The sequence below is a fragment of the Thunnus maccoyii genome, chromosome 15 (genome assembly GCF_910596095.1).
Source record: "Thunnus maccoyii chromosome 15, fThuMac1.1, whole genome shotgun sequence".
Lineage (NCBI taxonomy): Eukaryota > Metazoa > Chordata > Actinopteri > Scombriformes > Scombridae > Thunnus > Thunnus maccoyii.
The window spans coordinates 4291170-4306028 of record NC_056547.1 but is presented as its reverse complement, the minus strand read 5'-3'; the positions used below and the strand labels follow the sequence as shown (position 1 = coordinate 4306028).

The 14859-nt window shown below is 43.5% G+C and overlaps 14 non-coding genes across 14 annotated transcripts; all 14 read right to left on the bottom strand.

The window, feature by feature from the left end:
- Window positions 1-5621: 5621 nt before the first annotated feature.
- trnap-cgg lies at window positions 5622-5693 on the bottom strand. Its single transcript has one exon. It is a non-coding gene; the product is annotated as a tRNA-Pro (tRNA).
- A 418-nt stretch (window positions 5694-6111) lies between these two features.
- On the bottom strand, window positions 6112-6183 carry trnap-agg. The gene has a single exon. It is a non-coding gene; the product is annotated as a tRNA-Pro (tRNA).
- A 413-nt stretch (window positions 6184-6596) lies between these two features.
- trnap-agg lies at window positions 6597-6668 on the bottom strand. The gene has a single exon. It is a non-coding gene; the product is annotated as a tRNA-Pro (tRNA).
- A 428-nt stretch (window positions 6669-7096) lies between these two features.
- Window positions 7097-7168, bottom strand: trnap-ugg. The gene has a single exon. It is a non-coding gene; the product is annotated as a tRNA-Pro (tRNA).
- Window positions 7169-8590: 1422 nt separating this feature from the next.
- Window positions 8591-8662, bottom strand: trnap-ugg. The gene has a single exon. It is a non-coding gene; the product is annotated as a tRNA-Pro (tRNA).
- A 446-nt stretch (window positions 8663-9108) lies between these two features.
- Window positions 9109-9180, bottom strand: trnap-cgg. The gene has a single exon. It is a non-coding gene; the product is annotated as a tRNA-Pro (tRNA).
- Window positions 9181-9598: 418 nt separating this feature from the next.
- Window positions 9599-9670, bottom strand: trnap-agg. The gene has a single exon. It is a non-coding gene; the product is annotated as a tRNA-Pro (tRNA).
- Window positions 9671-10082: 412 nt separating this feature from the next.
- On the bottom strand, window positions 10083-10154 carry trnap-agg. Its single transcript has one exon. It is a non-coding gene; the product is annotated as a tRNA-Pro (tRNA).
- Window positions 10155-10577: 423 nt separating this feature from the next.
- On the bottom strand, window positions 10578-10649 carry trnap-ugg. Its single transcript has one exon. It is a non-coding gene; the product is annotated as a tRNA-Pro (tRNA).
- A 1422-nt stretch (window positions 10650-12071) lies between these two features.
- Window positions 12072-12143, bottom strand: trnap-ugg. The gene has a single exon. It is a non-coding gene; the product is annotated as a tRNA-Pro (tRNA).
- Window positions 12144-12589: 446 nt separating this feature from the next.
- On the bottom strand, window positions 12590-12661 carry trnap-cgg. The gene has a single exon. It is a non-coding gene; the product is annotated as a tRNA-Pro (tRNA).
- Window positions 12662-13079: 418 nt separating this feature from the next.
- On the bottom strand, window positions 13080-13151 carry trnap-agg. Its single transcript has one exon. It is a non-coding gene; the product is annotated as a tRNA-Pro (tRNA).
- A 404-nt stretch (window positions 13152-13555) lies between these two features.
- On the bottom strand, window positions 13556-13627 carry trnap-agg. The gene has a single exon. It is a non-coding gene; the product is annotated as a tRNA-Pro (tRNA).
- Window positions 13628-14050: 423 nt separating this feature from the next.
- On the bottom strand, window positions 14051-14122 carry trnap-ugg. Its single transcript has one exon. It is a non-coding gene; the product is annotated as a tRNA-Pro (tRNA).
- Window positions 14123-14859: the final 737 nt, after the last annotated feature.

Sequence of the window (14859 nt, the reverse complement as noted above, 5' to 3'; positions counted from 1 at the left end):
ATCTGGCTTTGAACAGAAGCTTTCTCAACAGTATATCAAATTTCTCACTTCATATGTCTAGATAAGTATGCTGGACTTCTGAAAAACCATCTAATATCATTGTTTATTCACCTTTTATGTTTTTTTAGCAGCCTTTAATGGACATAGTTTCCTAGAGTCCTAGATATTCGCAGGCTAAACGTCACCGCTTGACAGAGGAGACGAGTCCATGAGTGCAAAGAGCGGTCATGGTGAGTTCAGACATGTCTTTAACAACAACAGGACAGAGAGGAGCGAATGCTGTACAAGTCTTCACAGAGCACAGATTACCGCTACAAACAGCAACAATGAAAAAAAGCGCCGGGGAGTTTTTTGGATATGGACAAAACCAAGTTACGGTGACAGAAGTACCTACACTGCGGCATTTGTAGGTCTTTTAATTGGAGCTGTAGTTTTTTCTATGCACGCAACAAAAATGTTGGTTAACTTTGTTAATAATCACAAAAGTTTAAATGATAGCAGCTGCTGTAATGGAGCCGCGTGGTCTGAGAATATGGAAAGTAAACTCCAGGAACACTCTTCATTATTTCACACAGACCGATGAAAAAAAACGCTGAATGAGAGATTGTGTGGAGTTACAGAAGTTAGTGGATGGAGGCTAAATGGGAAGTGATGTCATGACTTCAGCACTCTGTAGCGAGTCTGTTAGAGTCAGTCCAAACTAAAAGTGTATCTATTTTAACGCACAATTTGCTCTACAGGAGTTTCTGATGGTGGAAATACATTAATGAGGAGTAAAAACAACGTCTTACAGCCATTCAGTGGGTGCTGAAAACCGCCCAACATATCATGGCACCCAGCTGCCAAAAAACAATGCTTGTGGAGGGTGAAGGGCATCATCAAAGACATTTCACACTCAAATCATGGACTGTTTACTCCACTACCATCAGGTAGGTGACACAGAAGCCTCCACTCCTGAACCAGCACACTGAATAACAGCTTTTATCCTACTGCTGCTTCTCTGCTGAACTGTAATAAACCCTAACAACCTGATCTATTTACTCACCACAACTTCACTTTATACTTCATCACTGCACAATTGTATATTTGTATAACTACATCTTGTATATCTTGTATGCTCCTCGTGGTAATTTATATCCTGCACATCAGTACTTTATGCCTAAATTGCACTCTGCACTGCATCTAGTTGTTAAGTACTTGTATTGTTCAATGACAATAAAGTTGAATTTAATCTAATCTAATTTACTGCAGAACAGTCAAATAGCATATATATACTACACATGATGCTCCTCAGCTGGACAACATTCGAAGATAAGATAAAAGTCAATACATATGTTTATCAGTCCTCTAATGTTGTCCAGTTGAGGAGTATCATTATTTAGAGGCACAAACATCTGGTTATAGTATTTTCTCACAGTGTGATTACAAGTATGCTGCAGAGAAACTCACATTATAGCAAATGACTTTAAATGGAAAATAATGGTTGCTGTTATAAACTAGTGAGAACAGTTTGTCTTTTCCTGAATAAATGTCTTTTATAGACACACGGAGGCCTGTGTACTGAATCTACCTCAAAGTCTCAGCTGGAGGTCCAATGACAGCCATGTTTGTGTTTTTGACGCCTTAATCCGTTCTCCGAGGCCTCAAGTGAAAAACTCATCACCAAATCAACAACAATTCAGCGTCCTGAGTTTCCTCCTTAAAGTTTCCAAATGGAATGGAGTGAAGGCCAGAGTGTGAAAAGATGAAGGAATAAACAGAAGTGGATGCACAAACACATCAGTAAACACCTTCATATTTTAGGAAACACAGAACGTCGGCTGCTTTTTACATCCAGGATCTGTCAGTAAGAGATAATTACAATCAGATGTTCACAAAGTTTGGTTAATTTTACATTTTTTTAATGTTTCTTCACATGTTAAAAATTCCCAATAAGGACATTTTGATGTTTACATTATCAAACGTAAAAATTTAAAGGAATAAGCAGCAAAAATAGAAATCATTCCTCTTAAAATGCAATTATTATGCAGCTGAGATTTACATATATATCATGTTTAAAGGACAGGTTCACAATTTTTCTAGTCAATCTTAAAACAAGTCAGGTGCGTTTTTATCTGAAGCTTTAAGCTTTATATTTTGCAGAAAAAGTTTTGCAGAATTGCTACATTCAGCAGTAGGGCTGATCAGTCAGAACCTCTCTTCAATCTGCTCATTTTCAACATAAATAAATACCAAACCTGCGTTTTCATTTTTAAAATTTTGCATCAGTCTGCTTCGCTTCCCTTCCCTTGTAAAGCATTTTTCCAGCCTAATGAAGATGTACACAACTATAATACAAGAAATGTTTACACCTCCCAATATTCCGTACCGGGCTCTGTCAATTCTCTATTAGATACAGGGGGGCTCAGCTGTGGAACAGTTATATTCAAATTGCATTTCAGTCTACTTCTCTCAAGAATTTCAAATATAAGCTTAGGACCTGTCTGATGAACCAAACTTGACCATTCAAACTGATCATATCTGATTATAATTGGCCTCTCTATGTCATAAGGAGTTGACTTCACACAAGTTTACTTCAGTAAGCATGCGCACACACTCTCATGTGCGCACGCACACTCACTTGCACACACACACACACACACACACACTTGTACATTACACTAAAACACACACAACCTAATTACATTATTGTATCAGTTTTGTTTCTTTGCTTGGTTTGTGCTGCCCACTTTATGTTTGCTTTTGATTCTGTGGTTGTTTGTTTGTTTATTTTTGTATCTGTTTATGATGTGTAATGAGATGAGATTACTCCCATAAGCCTCTAGGGGTTTTCTAAATCTCACCTGCACAATTTGTTTCTTCTCTTTTGCTGTGTTGTTTTATGCTGTTTTATTTTTAATGTGCAAATAAATAAAATAATAATAATAATAATTGGAAGCTTCGGTTGCCGAAATGAGTCAAATCAAGTAGATATCTTTCAATGTTACAGTCTTTTTAGTGCCAAAGTCCCCCTTTTTGTTACTATACTTCCACTGCAGCTCAACAAGGAAACATAGTCTGAGGAAACACAAAGAGGGAATTTGATGCTAAAAAGACTGTAAATGTGGCAGATATCCACTTGATATGACTAACTTAGACTGTTGAAGCCTCATATAAGCTTCACATCAACATTTAAATGCATTTTTGCACAAAATGAGTGTGAACACACTGTGGATTTCGGCCCCCATCACTTACATTGAAATCACATTTGAAGGGGATCTCTTAATAGCCATTATGAACAGGAGGAATGATTACAATAAGGAAAACCTCTTTCAGTGTTCATATGGACACCTAACTGTTGTTTTAAGACACACTTGAAAAATTGTGAACCTATCCTTTAAAGTATGAAAGCAGGGGGAAATGCAAGCAATGTGTGCTGATAAGATCCTTTCTCTGCAAAATAACAAGACTGAAAGTGTTGCATGCTCGTTAGACCCATAAGAAAGTGTTTGACTTTCAGTAATTCCCTAATAAATTTGCATTAAATCAGGTTACTAAAACCAATTGATATGCAGTGAATCTGAGGGTTTTGGGGTGCAGATGCAGTGGCTGAATTTGCTTAATTTAGCCTTGATTCTTTTGGTGAAGTTGTTAAATTAATATTTCTAAATAGCAGATCTTGGCTAATATTGACATTAAAAAGAATATCCTTAGAAACCTCTGTATGAAAGGGAAAGTCATGGGGGTCATTAAAGTCTAAAGACTTAATGCTCTGGAAAGCAGGAAATTTTGTTTTTTGTGGTGCAAAAAGAGGAAATTTTGATCTGATGATGAAGTTACTGATACTATTTATCATCCTCTGATGACAACAAATATCATTGATTAATTTGACATAAATGTGCCTTTTAGTTGCAGAGATAACTGTTGGTGGTGATGGAGGCAGTCACCAAAACACAATTCTTCTTCTGGGAACAAAGAATATCCACAGCACAAACTTTACAGCAGCCGGCAGTCTTCCACATATCCTACTCTGCACCATAGTTCTGCATGGACAGACCAATTGGCATCACCGTAAAATAATTTATGGACATTGCCATCTCTGAGCCAGAGTTAAATTCCAGCCCTATAGTAATGATAGCCAGAGGTCCGTCCCTCTGCCAGCAGCAACACTGAGATCAGTCAAAACAAATGAGAACTTCCATATGGTGGTCGTATAATTTGTGCTCTGTCTTTATGGTTTTTCACAGTTCACATGTGTAGACAGAGGAAAAATTACAGAGAGAAATCTATCCTCACTGGGTGAAGGAAACATCAGGAATGCCCTCCCTTCCTACTGAATCCTACTGAAACCAGTTCCTCCTTTAAAGGACCAGTATCTAAGATTTAGTGGCATCTAGTGGTGAGGTTGCAGATTGCAACTGACTGAATACCCTTCCCCTAACTTTCCCCTTCCAAGCACGTAAGAGAACCTATGGTGGCTGCAAAACTCAAGAAAAATGTGAAAAGCCCTCTCTAGAGCCAGTGTTTGATTTGTCCGTTCTGGGTTACTGTAGAAACATGACAGTGGAACATGGTGGGCTCCGTGGAAGAGTACCCACTCCTTGTGTAGATATAAAGGGCTCAGTCTAACGTAACGAAAACACGATTCTTATTTTCAGGTAATTATACACTAATTAAAACATACTTATGAATATTGTATTCCATTTCTGCCAAGTCCATTCTTCTAGATGTCACTAAATTCCACACACTGCACCTTTAAAATCATCTTCATCTCCCCTTTGAAAATGGATTTAACATGTCTAACCAAATAATACTAACTTTTACTCAGTTATGTGTGTTCTGTTTAGTGAAAAGAACGTTGTCCTAATAGTCCATCCCCAAAATAATAATAGTTAGCCATAAATACCTCATTTTCTTAGCTTCCAATGGTTAAATTTGACATGAGTTTATGTGTTTCGGTGAGAACATTCTGGAAATGCATGGTCATTACTGATTTACAAAATTATTATATTATTAATGTCAATCAGAAATAAAACTGATTGTTACAAGTATCCGTTTAAAAATCATTCTCAGTACTCAAATTTTCATCATCAGTCAGTGCATATAGGAGTTCATTATTAGTTTTGTAACTTCCTATGAGGAGAAAAAATAAATCTAGCTAGAACCCTGTACTAATATTTTGTAAGAGACTGTCAGATTAACATTAGCTAACCTCAGCCATCTCAGAGCCTGACTCTGATTGCACTGGCTGTCTCCTACATTTTCACGAACCCTTTGAAATCAGCAATCCTGCCAAGATGAAAAAAAAGTTTTTAAAAAAAAAAAAAAAAGTTTAAACCTAGTTCTTAACATAAATATTTACATGGTAGCCTAATAACTGTATTACTTTGATTAGGACAGAGGGGTCTGTAACACTGAGACAAGATGAGTATGGTAAGCATGTTTGGTCAATGCAAACATTAGCCTACACTACTCTACCTGTTGGTATGATATGTACATACTAGGGATGTGCACAGAACTCCGTATTTGTACCTATATTTGTTGAAGCAGCACCCTTTGTAGGACGTATTACCTTCTCAACAGTTCCAACCTTCCAAGATTAGTCAGATAATCCACAAGACGTATTCACCTTTCAGCCCTCTGGGCTCGTCCGGGATTTGAACCCGGGACCTCTCGCACCCGAAGCGAGAATCATTCCCCTAGACCAACGAGCCATGGAAAGAGTTGCTATGCAATTGCAGCTGGGTGATATGTAGACAGTGTACCTTTTGCCCAGCAACCACTGGTTGATCCATCCATCAATCTGTCTGTCCATTTGCCTTTACTTTCCAGGTCAGGTTGCAGCGGTTGCATGCTCAGCAAAAATGCCTAAATGCTCTCCTCCACCTGTTCTTCATAGGGGATCACGAGGCATTTTGAGAACAAAGCGGATATGTAGCACTTTCAGTATGCTCCTGGCGTCTATTGAAGTCTCCTCCCAAGAGGACGTTCCCAGCATACCTTCCACCTTCAAAACATAGATACAGCAGTTCCACTCTGAGCCCCTTCTTAGGATGTATTAGCTTCTCAACAGTTCCAACCTTCCAAGATTAGCCAGATAACCCACAAGAGGTATTCACCTTCCAGACCTCAGGGCTCGTCCGGGATTTGAACCCGGGACCTCTCGCACCCTAAGTGAGAATCATACCCCTAGACCAACGAGCCACAGAAAGCATTAACCATGTGATTGCAGCTGCATGAAATTTACGCAGTATACCTTTTTTTCCCAGCAACCATTGTTGGATCCATCCATCTATCCGTCTATTTGCCTTTACTGTCCAGGTCAGGTTGCATCGGTTGCATACTCAGCAAAAATGCCTAGATGCTTTCCTCTCCTGCTCCTCTTAGGGGATCATGAGGCATTTTGGAAACAAAGTGGATATTCAGCACTTTCAGTATGCTCCTGTCGTCTACTGAAGTCCCCCCACAAGAGGACGTGCCAAGCATACCTCCCAACTGACACCTTCAAAATAAAGGTGCAGTTCAACTCTTCCTTAGGATGTCTTAGCTTCTCAACAGTTACAAGCTTGCAAGTTTAGTCAGATTACCCACAGGAGGTGGCCACATTGCTGCCCTCTGGGCTCGTCCGGGATTTGAACCCGGGACCTCTCGCACCCTAAGCGAGAATCATACTCCTAGACCAACGAGCCACGGAAAGCTTGACCACGCGATTGCAGCTGGGTGAAATTTAGGGCGTGTACTTTTTTTTTTCCCAGCAACCACTGGTTGATCCATCCATCTATCTGTCTATTTGTCTTCGCTTTCCAGGTCAAGTTGCAGCAGTTGCATGCTCAGCAAAAATGCTGAGATTCTCTCCTACTCCTGTTCTTCGCAGGGGATCACGAGGCACTTCGAGAACAAAGCAGATGTGTAGCACTTTCAGCATGCTCCTGGTTTCTCCTGGTGTCTACCGAAGTCTCCTCCCAAGAGGACGTGCCCAGTATACCTCCCACCTTCAAAATGTAGGTTCAGCTGTTGCACTCTCAACTCCTTCTTAGGACGTCTAAGCTTCTCAACAGTTCAAACATTGCAAGATTACTCAGATAACCCACGAGAGTCAGCCCAATTACTGCGCTCTGGGCTCGTCCGGGATTTGAACCCGGGACCTCTCGCACCCAAAGCGAGAATCATACCCCTAGACCAACGAGCCACTAAAAGAATCCCATATGGGATTTCCCCTGCTGCGAATGCTGTTCAGGTCTGTGACTGACGTAAAAGTAATCTTCAACGTGTGGGTTTTTCCTTGACTCTTTCTGTGCCTTCACTGTTGGATTCAGCTTTGTGATAATTGTCTGGAAATCAGAAAAAAATGTGGCAGCATTAATATAGGGTTCATCCAGCCCCTTGTTTTTACTTTGTCCAAGTGCAGTGATTTATCTTTGTTGGTCAATAGCGCACACTGCACAAAAGGTTCCACCAAGACTCAAACTTGGATCACTGGATTCAGAGTAGACAGTGTTGACCATTACACCATTGAAACCTGTTCACACACTCACACTGTTCACACCCCTTTGACAATGCATGACCAGTATTAAAATGGGTTAAATAGTGAGTGCCCCATCCCACAGGGGTTGCCAAGTATGTAAACCTAAATTTGGCTGATTTTGAATACATCAAGTAACATCAGCTTAGCAGTTAAATCCCTGGTTTTATAGCACAAAGATGCTGCACCCACGACACTGTGCCAATGTTTGTCAGTGGACACACACGAATACTTCAAACTATACAGCAACTTTGATTTGATGTGGGCTCATCTAGGATTTGAAACTGGGTCCTCTTACACCTAAAGTGAGAATCATACCGCTAGACCAACCAGCCAAGGAAACCTTCAGCTGAGCGAGTGCAGCTGGGTGAAATATACAAGTGTACTATTTCTCATCAACCACTGTTTGATACAACCATCTCTCTGTCCTTTTATCTTCACTTTCCAGGTCAGGTTGCAGCGGATGCATGCTCAGCAAAAACACCAAAATGCTCTCTTCCCCTGCTCTTCTTAGTGGATCTCAAGGCATGTCAAGAACAGAGCGGATACGCAGCTATTTCACTATGCTCCTGTTACCCATGGAAATCTCCTCCCCACTGGATGTGACAAGCTGCCAAGTATGCAGCAGTAACTCTCACCTCCTTCTCAGGATGTCTTAGCAGATTAGTCAGATAACCCACAAGAGGCAGCCACCTGCCTGTTCTCTAGGCACATCCGGGATATGAACCTGGGACCTCTCGCACCCTAAGCGAGAACCATACCCCTAGACCAACTTTCACTTTCCGGGTCAGATTGCAGCGGTTGAATGATCAGCAAAGATGCCTAGATGCTCTCCTCCTGTTCTTCTTAGGGGATCACAAGGCATTTTGAGAACAAAGTGGATATGCAGCACTTTCACTATGCTCCTGGCGCCTATTGAAGTCTCCTCGCAAGAGGACGTGCCTAGCGTACCTCCCAACTGACACCTTCTAAACATAGATGCAGCAGTTTCACTCTGAACCCCTTCTTGGAAGGTTTAGATTCTCAACAGTTCCAAGCTTCTAAGATTAGTTAGATAACCCACAAGAGGTATTCACCTTCCAGACCTTAGGGCTCGTCCGGGATTTGAACCCGGGACCTCTCGCACCCAAAGCGAGAATCATACCCCTAGACCAACGAGCCACAGAAAGCCTTAAACATGCACAGAAAGCCTTAAACATGCGATTGCAGCTGGATGAAATTTACACAGTGTACCTTTTTTCCCAGCAACCATTGTTGGATCCATCCATCTATCCATCCGTCTATTTGCCTTTACTGTCCAGGTCAGGTTGCAGCGGTTGCATGCTCAGTAAAAATGCCTAGATGCTTTCCTCCCCTGGCTCCTGCTCTTCTTAGGGGATCACGAGGCATTTCGATAAGACAGTGAATATGCAGCACTTTCAGCATGTTCCTGGCATCTACTGAAGTCTCTTCCCAAGAAATCGTGCCCAGCATATCTCTCACCTTCAAAACATAAATGCAGCAGTTCCACTGTGAACCCCTTTGTAGGACGTATTACCTTCTCAACAGTTCCAACCTTCCAAGATTAGTCAGATAATCCACAAGACGTATTCACCTTTCAGCCCTCTGGGCTCGTCCGGGATTTGAACCCGGGACCTCTCGCACCCGAAGCGAGAATCATTCCCCTAGACCAACGAGCCATGGAAAGAGTTGCTATGCAATTGCAGCTGGGTGATATGTAGACAGTGTACCTTTTGCCCAGCAACCACTGGTTGATCCATCCATCAATCTGTCTGTCCATTTGCCTTTACTTTCCAGGTCAGGTTGCAGCGGTTGCATGCTCAGCAAAAATGCCTAAATGCTCTCCTCCACCTGTTCTTCATAGGGGATCACGAGGCATTTTGAGAACAAAGCGGATATGTAGCACTTTCAGTATGCTCCTGGCGTCTATTGAAGTCTCCTCCCAAGAGGACGTTCCCAGCATACCTTCCACCTTCAAAACATAGATACAGCAGTTCCACTCTGAGCCCCTTCTTAGGATGTATTAGCTTCTCAACAGTTCCAACCTTCCAAGATTAGCCAGATAACCCACAAGAGGTATTCACCTTCCAGACCTCAGGGCTCGTCCGGGATTTGAACCCGGGACCTCTCGCACCCTAAGCGAGAATCATACCCCTAGACCAACGAGCCACAGAAAGCATTAACCATGTGATTGCAGCTGCATGAAATTTACGCAGTATACCTTTTTTCCCAGCAACCATTGTTGGATCCATCCATCTATCCGTCTATTTGCCTTTACTGTCCAGGTCAGGTTGCATCGGTTGCATACTCAGCAAAAATGCCTAGATGCTTTCCTCTCCTGCTCCTCTTAGGGGATCATGAGGCATTTTGGAAACAAAGTGGATAGTCAGCACTTTCAGTATGCTCCTGTCGTCTACTGAAGTCCCCCCACAAGAGGACGTGCCAAGCATACCTCCCAACTGACACCTTCAAAATAAAGGTGCAGTTCAACTCTTCCTTAGGATGTCTTAGCTTCTCAACAGTTACAAGCTTGCAAGTTTAGTCAGATTACCCACAGGAGGTGGCCACATTGCTGCCCTCTGGGCTCGTCCGGGATTTGAACCCGGGACCTCTCGCACCCTAAGCGAGAATCATACTCCTAGACCAACGAGCCACGGAAAGCTCGACCACGCGATTGCAGCTGGGTGAAATTTAGGGCGTGTACTTTTTTTTTCCCAGCAACCACTGGTTGATCCATCCATCTGTCTATTTGTCTTCGCTTTCCAGGTCAGGTTGCAGCAGTTGCATGCTCAGCAAAAATGCTGAGATTCTCTCCTACTCCTGTTCTTCGCAGGGGATCACGAGGCACTTCGAGAACAAAGCAGATGTGTAGCACTTTCAGCATGCTCCTGGTTTCTCCTGGTGTCTACCGAAGTCTCCTCCCAAGAGGACGTGCCCAGTATACCTCCCACCTTCAAAATGTAGGTTCAGCTGTTGCACTCTCAACTCCTTCTTAGGACATCTAAGCTTCTCAACAGTTCAAACATTGCAAGATTACTCAGATAACCCACGAGAGTCAGCCCAATTACTGCGCTCTGGGCTCGTCCGGGATTTGAACCCGGGACCTCTCGCACCCAAAGCGAGAATCATACCCCTAGACCAACGAGCCACTAAAAGAATCCCATATGGGATTTCCCCTGCTGCGAATGCTGTTCAGGTCTGTGACTGACGTAAAAGTAATCTTCAACGTGTGGGTTTTTCCTTGACTCTTTCTGTGCCTTCACTGTTGGATTCAGCTTTGTGATAATTGTCTGGAAATCAGAAAAAAATGTGGCAGCATTAATATAGGGTTCATCCAGCCCCTTGTTTTTACTTTGTCCAAGTGCAGTGATTTATCTTTGTTGGTCAATAGCGCACACTGCACAAAAGGTTCCACCAAGACTCAAACTTGGATCACTGGATTCAGAGTAGACAGTGTTAACCATTACACCATTGAAACCTGTTCACACACTCACACTGTTCACACCCCTTTGACAATGCATGACCAGTATTAAAATGGGTTAAATAGTGAGTGCCCCATCCCACAGGGGTTGCCAAGTATGTAAACCTAAATTTGGCTGATTTTGAATACATCAAGTAACATCAGCTTAGCAGTTAAATCCCTGGTTTTATAGCACAAAGATGCTGCACCCACGACACTGTGCCAATGTTTGTCAGTGGACACACACGAATACTTCAAACTATACAGCAACTTTGATTTGATGTGGGCTCATCTAGGATTTGAAACTGGGTCCTCTTACACCTAAAGTGAGAATCATACCGCTAGACCAACCAGCCAAGGAAACCTTCAGCTGAGCGAGTGCAGCTGGGTGAAATATACAAGTGTACTATTTCTCATCAACCACTGTTTGATACAACCATCTCTCTGTCCTTTTATCTTCACTTTCCAGGTCAGGTTGCAGCGGATGCATGCTCAGCAAAAACACCAAAATGCTCTCTTCCCCTGCTCTTCTTAGTGGATCTCAAGGCATGTCAAGAACAGAGCGGATACGCAGCTATTTCACTATGCTCCTGTTACCCATGGAAATCTCCTCCCCACTGGATGTGACAAGCTGCCAAGTATGCAGCAGTAACTCTCACCTCCTTCTCAGGATGTCTTAGCAGATTAGTCAGATAACCCACAAGAGGCAGCCACCTGCCTGTTCTCTAGGCACATCCGGGATATGAACCTGGGACCTCTCGCACCCTAAGCGAGAACCATACCCCTAGACCAACTTTCACTTTCCGGGTCAGGTTGCAGCGGTTGAATGATCAGCAAAGATGCCTAGATGCTCTCCTCCTGTTCTTCTTAGGGGATCACAAGGCATTTTGAGAACAAAGTGGATATGCAGCACTTTCACTATGCTCCTGGCGCCTATTGAAGTCTCCTCGCAAGAGGACGTGCCTAGCGTACCTCCCAACTGACACCTTCTAAACATAGATGCAGCAGTTCCACTCTGAACCCCTTCTTGGAAGGTTTAGATTCTCAACAGTTCCAAGCTTCTAAGATTAGTTAGATAACCCACAAGAGGTATTCACCTTCCAGACCTTAGGGCTCGTCCGGGATTTGAACCCGGGACCTCTCGCACCCAAAGCGAGAATCATACCCCTAGACCAACGAGCCACAGAAAGCCTTAAACATGCACAGAAAGCCTTAAACATGCGATTGCAGCTGGATGAAATTTACACAGTGTACCTTTTTTCCCAGCAACCATTGTTGGATCCATCCATCTATCCATCCGTCTATTTGCCTTTACTGTCCAGGTCAGGTTGCAGCGGTTGCATGCTCAGTAAAAATGCCTAGATGCTTTCCTCCCCTGGCTCCTGCTCTTCTTAGGGGATCACGAGGCATTTCGATAAGACAGTGAATATGCAGCACTTTCAGCATGTTCCTGGCATCTACTGAAGTCTCTTCCCAAGAAATCGTGCCCAGCATATCTCTCACCTTCAAAACATAAATGCAGCAGTTCCACTGTGAACCCCTTTGTAGGACGTATTACCTTCTCAACAGTTCCAACCTTCCAAGATTAGTCAGATAATCCACAAGACGTATTCACCTTTCAGCCCTCTGGGCTCGTCCGGGATTTGAACCCGGGACCTCTCGCACCCGAAGCGAGAATCATTCCCCTAGACCAACGAGCCATGGAAAGAGTTGCTATGCAATTGCAGCTGGGTGATATGTAGACAGTGTACCTTTTGCCCAGCAACCACTGGTTGATCCATCCATCAATCTGTCTGTCCATTTGCCTTTACTTTCCAGGTCAGGTTGCAGCGGTTGCATGCTCAGCAAAAATGCCTAAATGCTCTCCTCCACCTGTTCTTCATAGGGGATCACGAGGCATTTTGAGAACAAAGCGGATATGTAGCACTTTCAGTATGCTCCTGGCGTCTATTGAAGTCTCCTCCCAAGAGGACGTTCCCAGCATACCTTCCACCTTCAAAACATAGATACAGCAGTTCCACTCTGAGCCCCTTCTTAGGATGTATTAGCTTCTCAACAGTTCCAACCTTCCAAGATTAGCCAGATAACCCACAAGAGGTATTCACCTTCCAGACCTCAGGGCTCGTCCGGGATTTGAACCCGGGACCTCTCGCACCCTAAGCGAGAATCATACCCCTAGACCAACGAGCCACAGAAAGCATTAACCATGTGATTGCAGCTGCATGAAATTTACGCAGTATACCTTTTTTCCCAGCAACCATTGTTGGATCCATCCATCTATCCGTCTATTTGCCTTTACTGTCCAGGTCAGGTTGCATCGGTTGCATACTCAGCAAAAATGCCTAGATGCTTTCCTCTCCTGCTCCTCTTAGGGGATCATGAGGCATTTTGGAAACAAAGTGGATAGTCAGCACTTTCAGTATGCTCCTGTCGTCTACTGAAGTCCCCCCACAAGAGGACGTGCCAAGCATACCTCCCAACTGACACCTTCAAAATAAAGGTGCAGTTCAACTCTTCCTTAGGATGTCTTAGCTTCTCAACAGTTACAAGCTTAGTCAGATTACCCACAGGAGGTGGCCACATTGCTGCCCTCTGGGCTCGTCCGGGATTTGAACCCGGGACCTCTCGCACCCTAAGCGAGAATCATACTCCTAGACCAACGAGCCACGGAAAGCTCGACCACGCGATTGCAGCTGGGTGAAATTTAGGGCGTGTACTTTTTTTTTCCCAGCAACCACTGGTTGATCCATCCATCTGTCTATTTGTCTTCGCTTTCCAGGTCAGGTTGCAGCAGTTGCATGCTCAGCAAAAATGCTGAGATTCTCTCCTACTCCTGTTCTTCGCAGGGGATCACGAGGCACTTCGAGAACAAAGCAGATGTGTAGCACTTTCAGCATGCTCCTGGTTTCTCCTGGTGTCTACTGAAGTCTCCTCTCAAGAGGACGTGCCCAGTATACCTCCCACCTTCAAAATGTAGGTTCAGCTGTTGCACTCTCAACTCCTTCTTAGGACGTCTAAGCTTCTCAACAGTTCAAACATTGCAAGATTACTCAGATAACCCACGAGAGTCAGCCCAATTACTGCGCTCTGGGCTCGTCCGGGATTTGAACCCGGGACCTCTCGCACCCAAAGCGAGAATCATACCCCTAGACCAACGAGCCACTAAAAGAATGCCATATGGGATTTCCCCTGCTGCGAATGCTGTTCAGGTCTGTGACTGACGTAAAAGTAATCTTCAACGTGTGGGTTTTTCCTTGACTCTTTCCGTGCCTTCACTGTTGGATTCAGCTTTGTGATAATTGTCTGGAAATCAGAAAAAAATGTGGCAGCATTAATATAGGGTTCATCCAGCCCCTTGTTTTTACTTTGTCCAAGTGCAGTGATTTATCTTTGTTGGTCAATAGCGCACACTGCACAAAAGGTTCCACCAAGACTCAAACTTGGATCACTGGATTCAGAGTAGACAGTGTTGACCATTACACCATTGAAACCTGTTCACACACTCACACTGTTCACACCCCTTTGACAATGCATGACCAGTATTAAAATGGGTTAAATAGTGAGTGCCCCATCCCACAGGGGTTGCCAAGTATGTATACCAAAATTTGGCTGATTTTGAATACATCAAATAACATCAGCTTAGCAGTTAAATCCCTGGTTTTATAGCACAAAGATGCTGCACCCACGACACTGTGCCAATGTTTGTCAGTGGACACACACGAATACTTCAAACTATACAGCAACTTTGATTTGATGTGGGCTCATCTAGGATTTGAAACTGGGTCCTCTTACACCTAAAGTGAGAATCATACCGCTAGACCAACCAGCCAAGGAAACCTTCAGCTGAGCGAGTGCAGCTGGGTGAAATATACAAGTGTACTATTTCTCATCAACCACT